Source organism: Durio zibethinus, chromosome 20 (genome assembly GCF_047325235.1).
Source record: "Durio zibethinus cultivar Kanyao isolate XHJ-2024 chromosome 20, ASM4732523v1, whole genome shotgun sequence".
Classification (NCBI taxonomy): Eukaryota; Viridiplantae; Streptophyta; class Magnoliopsida; order Malvales; family Malvaceae; genus Durio; species Durio zibethinus.
In genome coordinates this window covers 10,244,387-10,256,880 of record NC_143181.1, presented here as the reverse complement: position 1 = coordinate 10,256,880, position 12,494 = coordinate 10,244,387, and the positions used below count along the sequence as shown (strand labels likewise).

General features: G+C 37.5%; 1 protein-coding gene across 8 annotated transcripts in view; it reads right to left on the bottom strand.

Moving 5' to 3' along the window:
• Positions 1-7,995, bottom strand: part of LOC149513104 (uncharacterized) — a 41,469-nt gene extending 33,474 nt beyond the window's left edge. For all 8 annotated transcript variants that reach the window (XR_016330828.1, XR_016330830.1, XR_016330827.1 and 5 more), the window contains exon 1: positions 7,699-7,995. The gene's annotated coding sequence lies outside the window, so the exon portion shown is untranslated. The remainder of the gene's footprint in view (positions 1-7,698) is intronic.
• Positions 7,996-12,494: the final 4,499 nt, after the last annotated feature.

Below are 12,494 nucleotides of genomic sequence, written 5' to 3'. Positions count from 1 at the left end.
TTTCGTGCAATAGGCATCGAGGAAGACACTACTAAAGTAAGCATCGACTCTATGTATCTTGTAGATATTGCTCTCCTATAGTGGCGTCACAGGTCCGATGAGGGTAAGCACGAGAGTGTTGCCATTGGAACATGAAAAGAGTTTCAAAGGAAGTTTAGGTAATAGTTTTACCCACAGTATGCTACGAAAGAGGCACACGCCAAGCTACGATGTCTCACCCAGTGTGGAGAGATGCGAGAATATGTTTGGGAATTCTCTGAACTCATGCTCCAAATTCCCAACCTTGGGGAGGACAAGGCACTTTTTACATTCATGGATGAGCTCAAGCCATGGGCCAAGCAAGAGCTTAAGAGGATGTGTGTTCAAGACCTTACCCGAGCCATGACCGTCATTCAATTCTTAGTGTAATTCAAGAAAGAAGACAAGTTCGAGTCTTCTAAGCCCAAGGGCAAGGGCAAAAATAAGGGAGACAAAAAAGAGTAACGGTGGCAAAGCCTCAACACACAAATGAAAGCCCACTAAAGAGGTGGACAAGAAGAAGGCCGAGTGGCCAGAAAGCAAACCCATGACCTATTTTTTGTGTGATGGTGCACATCGAGCCAAAGATTGTCCCAATAGAGCCAAGCTTATGCCCATTGTTAAGGGGCACGATGAGCAACTCGAGAAGGAAAGAATGAAGCTTGGTTCAATCATGCTAAGTTTTACCGTAGCAAAGAATGGGCGTAAGAAAAAAAGGCTCATATTTACCGAGGTCTGAGTTATGGGCAAGCATTTGAACGCCTCATAAACACAGGTGTGTCAGACCTTTTCATGTCAGAAAGAGTGGCTAAGAGACTAGGGCTCAAGGTCAAGAAAGAAGTCGGATAGATTAAGACTATCAACTTCAAAGAAGTTCCAATTGTAAGTACTGCATAATGAGTCAAGTTACAGTTTGAAGTGTGGAAAAATAAAGAATCCATCGAGGTAATCCCTCTCAATGTCTATGACTTTGTTATCGGGTTAGATTTCTTTGATAGGATCAATGCACTCATTGTTTCTTTTGCCAATTGCATTTGCATCTTGGACGGATAATGCTAATGCATCATCCTAGTGAAACGTGAGCAAGGGATCGAAACCAAAGCACTATCTACAATCCAGCTCGCCAAGGGTATGCACAAGGAAGAGCCCACCTTCTTAGTGGCACTAAAGGAGGATAGCCTTAAGGGTTGAATGACAACACCCATTGAAGGTGCTAGAGGTGTTGGAATCCTTAAAAAATGTCATGCCCGTAGAATTGCCCAAGAGACTACCACTCAAGAAAAAGGTAGACCATAATATTTAGCTAGTGCTCGATGCCAAACCACCAGTCCGAGCCCTGTATAGGATGTCACCCCCAAAGCTGCAAGAGCTAAGGAGATAGCTCAATGAGCTTTTACATGTGGGGTTCATTAGGCCCTCTAAAGCTCCATATGGTGCACCAGTCTTATTTTAACAACAGCATGATAGGTCCTTACAGATGTGCATTGACTACTATGTGCTAAATAAGCTCACGATGAAAAACAAGTATCTCATTCCCTTTATTGCCCACTTGTTTGACCAACTAAGAGGAGCACTGTGGTTTATAGCTAGATCTAAGATCAGGATAGTATCAGGTAAGGATAGCCGAAGGGGATGAGCCGAAGACGGCATGTGTGACTCGCTATAGGGTATACGAGTTCCTGATTATACCTTTGGCCTTACAAATGCACCCGTAACATTTTACACCTTGATGAACAAGGTTTTAACAAGGTATTACAACCTTTTCTTGATCAATTTGTTGTAGTATACCTTGATTATATTGTTGTTTATAACCATACGCTTGATAAGCATATGGATCACTTGCGGTAAGTATTTCAAGTACTAAAAAAGAATGAACTATACGTAAAGAAAGAGAAATGTTCATTCGTCCAACATGAGATCTGATTCTTAGGCCATATTGTAGGCACTGGTCAGATTCGGATGAATGGTGACAAGGTTCGGGCTATCTAATAATAGGAGCCGTCAACTAAGATCATAGAGTTGTGATCATTCCTTGGCCTAGCAAACTACTATCGACGCTTCATAAAGGGGTACTCAGCCATTATAGCATCATCGACTGAAATGCTCAAGAAATGATGAGTTTGAGAATGAAGTCTCGAGATCCAAAAAGTTTTTGATTGCCTAAAACAAGCTGTTACTGAGAAGCCAATCCTAGCTTTCGTCGACTACACCAAGCCATTTGAGGTACACATTGATGCATTTGACTTTGCTATTGACGGTGTGTGGATGCAAGACCGGCACCCCATTACCTTTGAGAACAGAAAGCTTAATGATACTGAGCGTCGATATATAGTTTAAGAGAAAAAAATGACTACCATGGTGTATTGCTTTTGCACATAAAGGAATTACTTATTGAGAAGTAAGTTTATAGTTATGACCGACAATGTGGTGACTAGTTACTTCCAAAATCAGAAAAAGCTAACTCCTAAATAAGCATGTTGGCAAGACTTTCTAGCCGAATTCGATTTTATCATGAAATACAAACCAAGAAAGGCCAACGTTATGGGTGATACACACAACTGTAAGGCCGAACTAGCAATAATTAGCAAGCCAGAAGGTCCCTTGATGGCACGTATTAAAAAGGGGCTGATCTAAGATCCCACAACCAAAACCTTGATCAAATACGTGAAGCAAGGGAAGACTAGATAGTTTTGGCTTGAAGGCGATCTGCTCTACACTAAGGGGAACTGACTCTATCCCATTGCTCAATAAGCTATGGAAAGAAGTCATGAATGAATGCCATAACTCAAGATGGGCAAGCCATCCAAGTATGCACAACACCTTAGCCCTTATTGAGGACTGATATTATTGGCCTAGAATGAGAGATAATGTGGAGACCTATGTCAAAACTTATCTTATGTGTCAACAAGACAAGATAGAGCAAAAATTACCAACTAACCTCCTAGAACCACTATTGATCCCCAAACGCTCATAAAAGAGTTTTTATGGACTTCATAATTGGTTTACCTAAAGTGGATGGGTATGACAACATTCTTACAGTGGTGGACCGATTCTCCAAGTATGAAACTTTCATTTCAATAACCAAAGAATGGCCAGTGGAGGAAGAGGCCTGATTGTTCCTCAAGAACATGGTCAAGTACTGGGATGTTCCTCAATCTATCATTGGTGATCGAGATGGATGATTTACGGAGAAGTTCTGGAGTGAACTATTTAAACTTTAAGGTCGAATTTAAGGTTCTCCACCACAGTGCACCATTAGATGGATGGGCAGACTGAAAAGGTGAATACCTTATTAGAGGTGTACCTTCGATATTATGTTAGTGCCTCACAACGAAACTAACCCAAGTTTTGGATGTAGCTTAGTTCTTATACAATCTTTAGTGAAATGAAGCTATAAATCAAAGTCTCTTTGAGATTGTGACTGGGCAACAACCATGTACATCTAGTATTATTACCTCGGGATACATAGAACCGATTCCAGTAACCTAAAAATTTATCAAGGCATGGCAAGAACAAACCAATCTAACCTGAGTGTGTCTACACAAAGCAGCAAAGATATCAAAGAAATAAACTGATCGAAAGCGATGAGATATGCAGTATCAAGTACAAGACTTGGTACTAGTCAAGCTACACTTGGTGCTATGAAATTCAAGAATGCACAAGAGGTTTACTCACAAGTACAAAAGTCTTTTTAAAGTTTTAAAGTGAGTAGGCAAGGTTACATACAAGCTTGAGCTTCTCCTAAGACTCAAGGTACATTCGATCTTACATGTAAGTGTGTTCAAGCTCCATCATAAAGACTTGAACGGTCCCACTTGAGGCCAATCAAAGAGAGCACCAATGGGCATTAAAGTCTTTTATGATTAGGAGGTTGATCGCATCTTAGCCGACCGTATAGTGCGACAAAAGCAACACATACCTAGGTATAAGTACTTGGTAAAATGAAAAAGCCAGTCGAATAGTGAGATAAGTTGAGAGCCAGCTAAGGCAATATGATAATTCCAAGATTAGATCGATAAATTTCATGAAAAAGACATGACAAGGGCATTGACGAAACATGTAGGGGAGAATATCACACCCCCCATTAGCATTATTAAGGCCAAGGCTTGAATACTAACACCAAAAGGCCATGCCCTCTCTAAACACCAGGCCACAAGAATAAGTCTTTACTAAAGTTGCCAAATGCTGAGCCTAAGAACATTACGAGAGAAGTTTATAGAAAACATCAGAATAGTGATGCGGGCATTCCATAAGTGAAGGCTTTAAATAAACTAAGTCCAAGCTAATGGTGCGGGCATAGAACCCTCTGAAAGTACCAGATGTGTAAATGGATAAATGCATTATAATGCTCAAATAAGAGAGCTTAGAACTTTTTGGACCTTGTGCACTAAACTACTCCATCTCCTTTTTCATGGCCTCCACCAAAACCTCTAGGGTAGAGTTCTTATGGGTAAGGCTTTCAATGTCTTTAAAAAGAGTTTACTTTAACTCTTTTGTAATCTCCCTTCCGGTCAAGACCGATTCTTCCATTTGATTTTCGTGTTTGTATTGCATTTCAGCCACGACCAATTTTACCTTGGCTAATCGAGCATCAAAGACTGATATCATATCACTTTTCTTACCCTTTCTAACAGTGCATGTCTCACAAAGCTCTCTGCGTATAAGTTAGCTGTAAGGGAAGGTATACTTGTAATGACTCCTAGGATAAAGGTGGAGGTTCCCAAGCTAAAAGAGTTTAAGGAAACGCAATCTACAAAGGATGTAGATAATTTCTTATAGGGCAGAGAGCAATATTTTCATGCAATGGGCATCGAGGAGGACGTGGCTAAGGTAAGCACTACCTCTATGTATCTTGTGGAATTGTTCTCTTATGGTGGCGTCGTAAGTTCGAAGAAGGTAGGCACGGAGGTGTTGTCATTGAAACATGAAAGGAGTTTCAAAAGGAGTTTAGGCAACAACTTTACCTACAGTATGCCATAAAAGAGGCACACACCAAACTACGACGTTTCACCCAATGTGAAGAGGCGCAAGAATATGTTCGAGAGTTTTCCAAACTCATGCTTTAAATTTTTAACCTTAGGAAGGATGATGTACTTTTTGTAAGATAAAATCATGAGCCCAAAAGGGTCAAAGCGAAAAATACCTCACAAAGATATGAACCATGAGAATTAGGCTAATATGGGACGTCAAATGAATGCATGCCCTATCTTGGAACAACACGAGCTTAGAGATTGAGTCTCGACCCATGACGAGTGTACTAACTATCATGAGTTTCGCTCTTAAGCCTAGCAATCGTATGACTTTAAACTGGAAACTACCATTCAAGTATGTCTAAGTTAGCCTCTAACAAAGTTCAGTGAGTGCACACACTAAAAAGGCACTTGGTGAAAGAATAGAAGATCCTTTATTGCTGGAAATATATGACTTTTATATAATTGTGCTTGAGTAGCTTGAGTGGCTTACAAGATCACTAACTCTCATGTATGTTCTTAAGGAGAGAGGGCACCCATATTTATACAAGAACCCCCTAGCCTATGCGGTCACTAAGGAGCCAAATGTATGGCTCTTATTTACATTCTATAGGGTTTCAAGGCTCGTAGCCACATATAAGGTCGATTGGACAGTCTTTAGAAGGGAGCTGGTTTCAAGCACTTTAAAATGCACTAGGTCTAAAAAATTTCAGGCTCTCATATTTAGGCACTATAATGCATCTGTCCATTTGCGCATCTGACACTTCTAGTGGGTTCTATACCTGCACCATTGGCTTGGATCTAGTTTATCTAAAGTCTTTACTTATAAAATGCCCACACCACTAGTCCAAGGCTTTCTAAAACTTCTCCCGCAAGGTCCTTAGGCTTAGCATCAAACAACTCTAGCAAGAACTTGTTCTTGCGACCTAAAGTCTGACCTTCTGGTATTGGTGCTCAGGCCTTGGCCTTAATAATGCTCATGCGAGGTGAAACATTCTCCCCTAGCTATTCTGTTGATGCCCTCATCATGTCTTCTTCATGAAACTTAATGATCTGATCCTAAAATTGCCACAATGCCTCAATTAGCTCCCAACTTATCTCACTATCTAGTTGACCCTTCCATTTTACCAAGTACTCATGTCTAGGCATGTGCTACTTCTGTCGCACCATGTGATCAACTAAGATGCGATCAACCTTCTAATCATAAGAGACCTTAATACCCACTAGTGCTTTCTTTGATTGGGCTCTAGGATCCTCTAAGTCTTCATGGTAAGACTTGAGTATACTTACATGAAAGATCATATATACCTTGAGCATTTAGAGAAACTGAAGCTTGTATGCAACCTTACTTACTCGTTTTAAAACTTTAAAAGAACCTTCATACCTACGAATAAACTCCTTATGCATTCCTGGATTCTGTAGCACCAAATGTAACTTAACTAGTACCAAGTCCCCTACTTGATACTGCATATCTCGTCGCTTTCAATCAGCCCACTTTTTTTATCGCTTTACTGCTTTGTGTAGACACACTCGGGCTAGATCGATTTGTATTTGCCATGCCTTGACAAAATTTGTAAACTGTTGGAGTCGATCCGATGTACCTTGAGGCAATAGCACTAGGTGTACATAGCTGCTGCCTGGTCATAATCTCAAAAGGACTTTAATTTGTAACCATACTTCACTGAAGGTTGTATGAGAACTGAGCTATATCCAACAGCTTAGGCCATTCTCGTTGTAAGGCACAACATAGTGCCAAAGGTAAACTTTCAATAAGGTATTCAACCTTTTGGTTTGCCCATTCATCTGAGGGTGCACTGTGGTAAAGAACCTTAAATCCGACCCTAAGAGTTTGAACAGTTCACTCCAAAACTTGCTCGTAAATTATCCGTCTCAATCATTGATGATGGATTGAGGAATAGCCTAATACTTTACCACATTCTTAAGGAATAATCAAGCCGCTTCCTCTGTTGGACATTCTTTGGTTGCTGGAATGAAAGTTCCTTGGAAAACAGGTCCACCACTACAAGGACGCTGCCATACCCATCCACCTTGAGTAGACCAACTATGAAGTCCATAAAGACACTCTTTCATTAGCACTCGAAGATTAACAATGATTCTAGGAGACTGACGACTTTTGCTCTATCTTATCTTATTGACATACAAGACAAGATTTGACATAGAGCTCCACATTATCTCTCATCCTAAGCTACTAGTATGAGCTAATTACTGGTCAATGAAAAGATTTCCTTTAAAAGCAAGGCGATTAAGAAAGATTTATTTCCTTAAAACTTCAAGGTAATAAGATGATCCATCAGAATTAAAATAGGCTTTCCAGCATTTCATTAACAAGGAGAAATTACTTGCACAAGGTAGGCAATGTTAAAAGAACTATCTTACACAAGCCCATTACAAAATACATTGAATTTGAAATCTTTCTACTGTACAACATAGTGCCATGCTAATTGCTGGAGAGCTTAATCAAAATGATTGGCTTACTATCACTTTCTAATGATTGGGTTTGAATTTTTCCACCATAACCTGGCTTTAAATTCCTGGCATTATTTGGACAATGACAATGTTTCTTTCATTTTTCTTTGATAGTTAAGTTGAGCAATGGTAAACTTGTGACTTCATTTTTTTAAATAATATCACCATAACATACAATACTACACTGTTATTTCATTCACAATGAACCTTAAAGACAGTTTACCCTTTTTGAGATGAAGGGAGAGCGGCAGGGGAGAGCGGTAAAGGAGAGCGACGAAGATGAGGGGAGAGCAGTAGGGGTCGGGGTGTGCACACCGTACCTTCTTTGAGATGAGCGAGACGAGCCAAACGATGGTTTATGTTTAGGGATTCAGCAAGAATAGGGAGAGCAGTGGGGAGAGCAAGAGGGGAGAGCGACGAAAACAAGAGGAGAGCTAGGTCGGGGAAAGATGGGTTTGTGTTTAGGGATTCAGCGGGAGGAAATCAGAAAGGAAATTAGGCCTATTAATTTTATACAAGTTATTAATGGATATGTATACGGAACGAAATTTCTTCCGTAAACAAATTAATATATTTTTCAACAGCTTTATTTTATTTTATTTTATCTTATTATTTATAAATTTTGTTGACGATGGATAATCCGTCATTAAAGTATTTATTAACGGATTAGTGACAAATTATTTTATTAGTAACTTTTATATTAAGTTATCCTATTTTTATCAAATATTTACTTATGAAATTTTTTTCATTGATAAATTTTTTTACCAATTTATCGTTACTTATCAATGATTTTATTTTTTTTTTTATAATCATTATCCATCAAAAACCTTATGTAATTATTGATGAAAAAATTTTATTAATAGAATTTCGTTAAAATATCTTGAATTTTAGTTGTGAATCTATACACAATTAAAATTAAATAAATAATGAATGCGTTTCCAGTCAATCGATTCTTCTCACAAGCTAAAACAAAAAGTTACTTAGAATGTCGCAAATGGCTGTTTAGGTTTGCTGGTTGGTGCGCGGTGGGAAGTCACCCTTACGAGATTTTCCTGCAAATCTAAACCGGACCAAATACATGCAAATTATGGGCTGACAAAAAAGGGAAGAAAAAAAAAATGCAAAATGCTCTAAACAACAGTAATCATTGCCAATACTTATTTCTTCCTTCAGCAGCCTCTTCAAACAGCTCAGTACTGCTGACTCAAACATCTTCAAGCCTTCTTTGAGAGCTATGAACCATTCTTCAACAATCAATACTTATCAGATATTTGACAGCTATTTGCCGTCTTGTCTTTAATGTGAAAAACTTTGCTCTCGACCATATTAATCTCAACCAAAACTAGCTTTGGACAATTCATATTAATCCCATCTAATCCTTCATTAAAGCTACATATAAGATTAAAGATTCCTAAGTGAAACTGAGAACAACTTCAGCTCAGAAATGGCTGATTTTAGACTTTTGCAGAAATTAAGAAGGATTAAGCTCTCCTTCACGTACACGTCTAATTTCACTCTTTCACATAATATAGTTGCTTTAAATTTTTGAACAAAGCAAAGAAAGTGAAAGTGCATCTTCTTGAGGAGATTCACCACATCAGTGCACCATTGAAACGATAAGGAGTTCTCAGCTAGCTATGCTTCAAGCTTTTTGGTATCAATAACAAGCAAAGTGAAAATCCTGACAGCTTCATCGACATTGGTAAAAGTTGATCGCTTTTCTCTTTGCAATAATTAATAAAAACATGTAAGGAACACTCTCTCCATTGTGAAAAATGGTGATGCAAGCATGAAAAAAATGCATTTCAAGATCAAGGCGGTTTAGTGCTCGAACAACTTTTAATCAAATACCTTTTAACAATCAAAGCTTTTATAATTGGAATATGTGAAGTCTAATTACTTGAGGAGAAAAATAACTGTAAAATTTGTTATAGGACAAATATGAAAGAGAGATGTTCAAGCAATCCTATTTAATATATACATACAATTTGAAGATGTCAATCAATTTTCTTCTTTTTATAGATTCTTATGAAAGAGATGAATGCATAAAAAGAAGGAAAACATGTATAATGCTATAGCAATTCTGTGCTTTTCATGCCGAAACACAATAAAATTACAAGTAATAGAAATTAAACTGTATAAAAAGACTAAACATAGCAAATTAAGCATTCCTAGCTCATTACTTAAACTCAATCGGTGGTTAACTTTTATGCAGATGTAATTGACCTTATTATTTCTGAATTTTTTATTGTAGCAGGAAGCCCTCGGACTGTTGGGGTGACTTCATGAATTGGTAACCTCTCAAAGGCAGGCCCCGAAGCCATATATAATGTATGAGTGGTAGGTAGATAGAACCATTAGTTGTTTCCAAATTAGGAAGAGAAGCATTTGGCTTATACTCAAGATGAAAATTTTTTAACCTGGAAGAGAAAAAGAGGCTGCCAAGAAATCCATATGAATCAAATTTTGTAGGTTTTAGCAAGTAAAGCAATGACAATTGTCTCGACAGTTATTTGGTTTGTTGGTAAAATATTATATTTCAATCATCAAAATTCAATATCTGACAACTTAAAGTATACCATAAAAAAATTGTCATGTATATTTTTATATATTTGTTCTTCATACCATTTTACTTAGTTACCCTCTCTGACTTGTTTTATATTGAAACAACTTAGTTTTCAATCTTCGTGACATTACTGGTCAGATTTTTTAAAATTTCTGGCTTTGCGCATATCTAAAGTAGACAGGTTTACCAAGTATGCATATTTTTTTGCCATTTACCCATTCTTATACTGCTGTTGATGTAGCAATGTTACCCTTGAACCAAGTCCATAAGCTGCTTGGAACCCCTAAAGCTGCTATCTCTGATAGAGATAAATTATTTATCAATTTGTTTTGGCAGGAGTTAATGAAATTGATGGGAACAAATGTCCAGCTTAGCATTACTTACCACCCAGAGACTGATGGACAAATTGAAAGAGTGAATTAGTGTGTGGAACAATACCTAAGATGCATGTGTTCATTTTCATTAAAGCCTAAGACATGGGCTCAGTGGCTACTTCTGACTGAATGGTGGTACAACACCAGCCAATACATAGCTTTAAGATTGTCTCCTTTTCAAGCATTATACGACTATAAGCCTCCTGATTGGACTCGGGATGTTCGAACTTCTGCCATGATATCAATAGTGGAGGAAGTGATGAGAGACAAAGACCAAGTCAGCGAGTTGATGATTGACCAATTGGCTATGCAAACAAGAAATGAAGTGAGAGGGAATTTCAAGTTGGGGATGTTGTGTACCTAAAACTACAACCCTATAAACAGACCATTTTAGCTCTCAGGAAAAGTTTGAAGCTTTCTTCAAGGTATTACGATCCTTAAACTATTTTAGCTAAAGTTGGTACTGCAGCGTATAAACTGCAACTGGCTCCTACTTCAAGAATTCATCCAGTTTTCCACGGGAGTCTGTTAAAGAAAAAAAATAAGAGTTAATGTGGTTCCTAGCATTTGGCCACCAGAAGTCAATAAAGAAGGTTAACTATTGGTATACCCTGCTGTAGTGCTAGATAAACACATGGTGAAACGAAACAACAAAGCGATGACACAGCTTTTGGTAGTATGGTCCAACCTTGGTCCTGAAAATGCAACATGGGAAGACTATACAGTGCTTAAGTCCCAATTTCCATTTTTTGATCCTTGAGGACAAGGATATAGTGAAGGGGAGGGTATTAGTGCTTTCATGCTTTCACCTTTTTAAAATGTCGAATTAGTACATTTTGCAGGAAATTATTTCATTTCTTGTATCATTAGTAATCATTCAGAAATATGGAGGAAGCTTGGCAGAAGTATCCAATTTAACAATATAAAACCCCACAAGCATGAAAAGGTAGGTTGAAAAGTAAATCAAAGTCTAAATTTCAAGTAATAAAATACAATTCCATCCGTGATTTTAATCTAATCTATCTAAAATTGAATTAATCTCTTGTTTAATTGGTGTCACTTACACAATTTTCAAAGGAATCAAGATATGCGCCTCAAGCATTCCATTAAGGCATTTGTTTGTTCGGTCTTCCCAGCATTGCAATGGATATAGCTAGCCCTCTAACTCTTTGTTGTTATAGTGATGAATCATCAATGAATCAACTAAATAACAAGAATGTTGGTGTGGTTTTATTCCAATTACCTCAAAGGCAAAATGGGTTGGTAAAAAGACAATTTTATCAAATGGGATCGTATAAAACATGTGAAATCAAGTAACAATTTCCTACCAAAAGAAGAACAAAGTTCGGCTAAACAAGAAAACCACCATGGGCGAACCTTCATGGCATTTCTCTGTCCATATTTTCATTCCAAACATAAGTCATTTACCTTCCAAATCATCATGTCAGGGCATTCACATCAAAAGAAGAATTTTATCAAGCATAAAACAAACTAAAAATAGCAAAGAAATCATGAACAATTTGGATATAAAACAAACAATACCATGTATCACTAACCAATCAAGAATCATATGAAACATCAACAAATTCATCATCTAGCCATCATAAACCACATTTTGAAGTAACCAAACTATTAAGAGAAGCCAAAAGGAGATTTGGTCATAATGGGAAAAGCCTTGGCTGAATCTCTAACTTGTTTCAATGGTGGATTTTGTTGATTGTTGTTGCTCGTTTTCTAGGTTCAATTTAACTATTGATTAATTATATGAAGTTGATCCAAGTATCGGGTAAAAAAATGAACTATAAAATTTTTAAGAAAACAAAGAAAGTGTAAAAAATGATATGAGAATGCTATGAAAAATGTGATAAGAATGCCAAAATTGCAAGATGAAAAGTAAAGGAATTATACCTTCAAGCTTTCTTTAATTTTTTTTTCTTTCTTTCTTTTTTTTTTTATGTTTTTCTTTGGTTTTATCCCCTCCTCTATTTCACACACTCTCCAGCTTTCCCCCCTTCTCGTAAACGTCCATGCTCCCTTAAAGAAAATGGTGAAATATCCCATCTACGATTGAATGCTAAT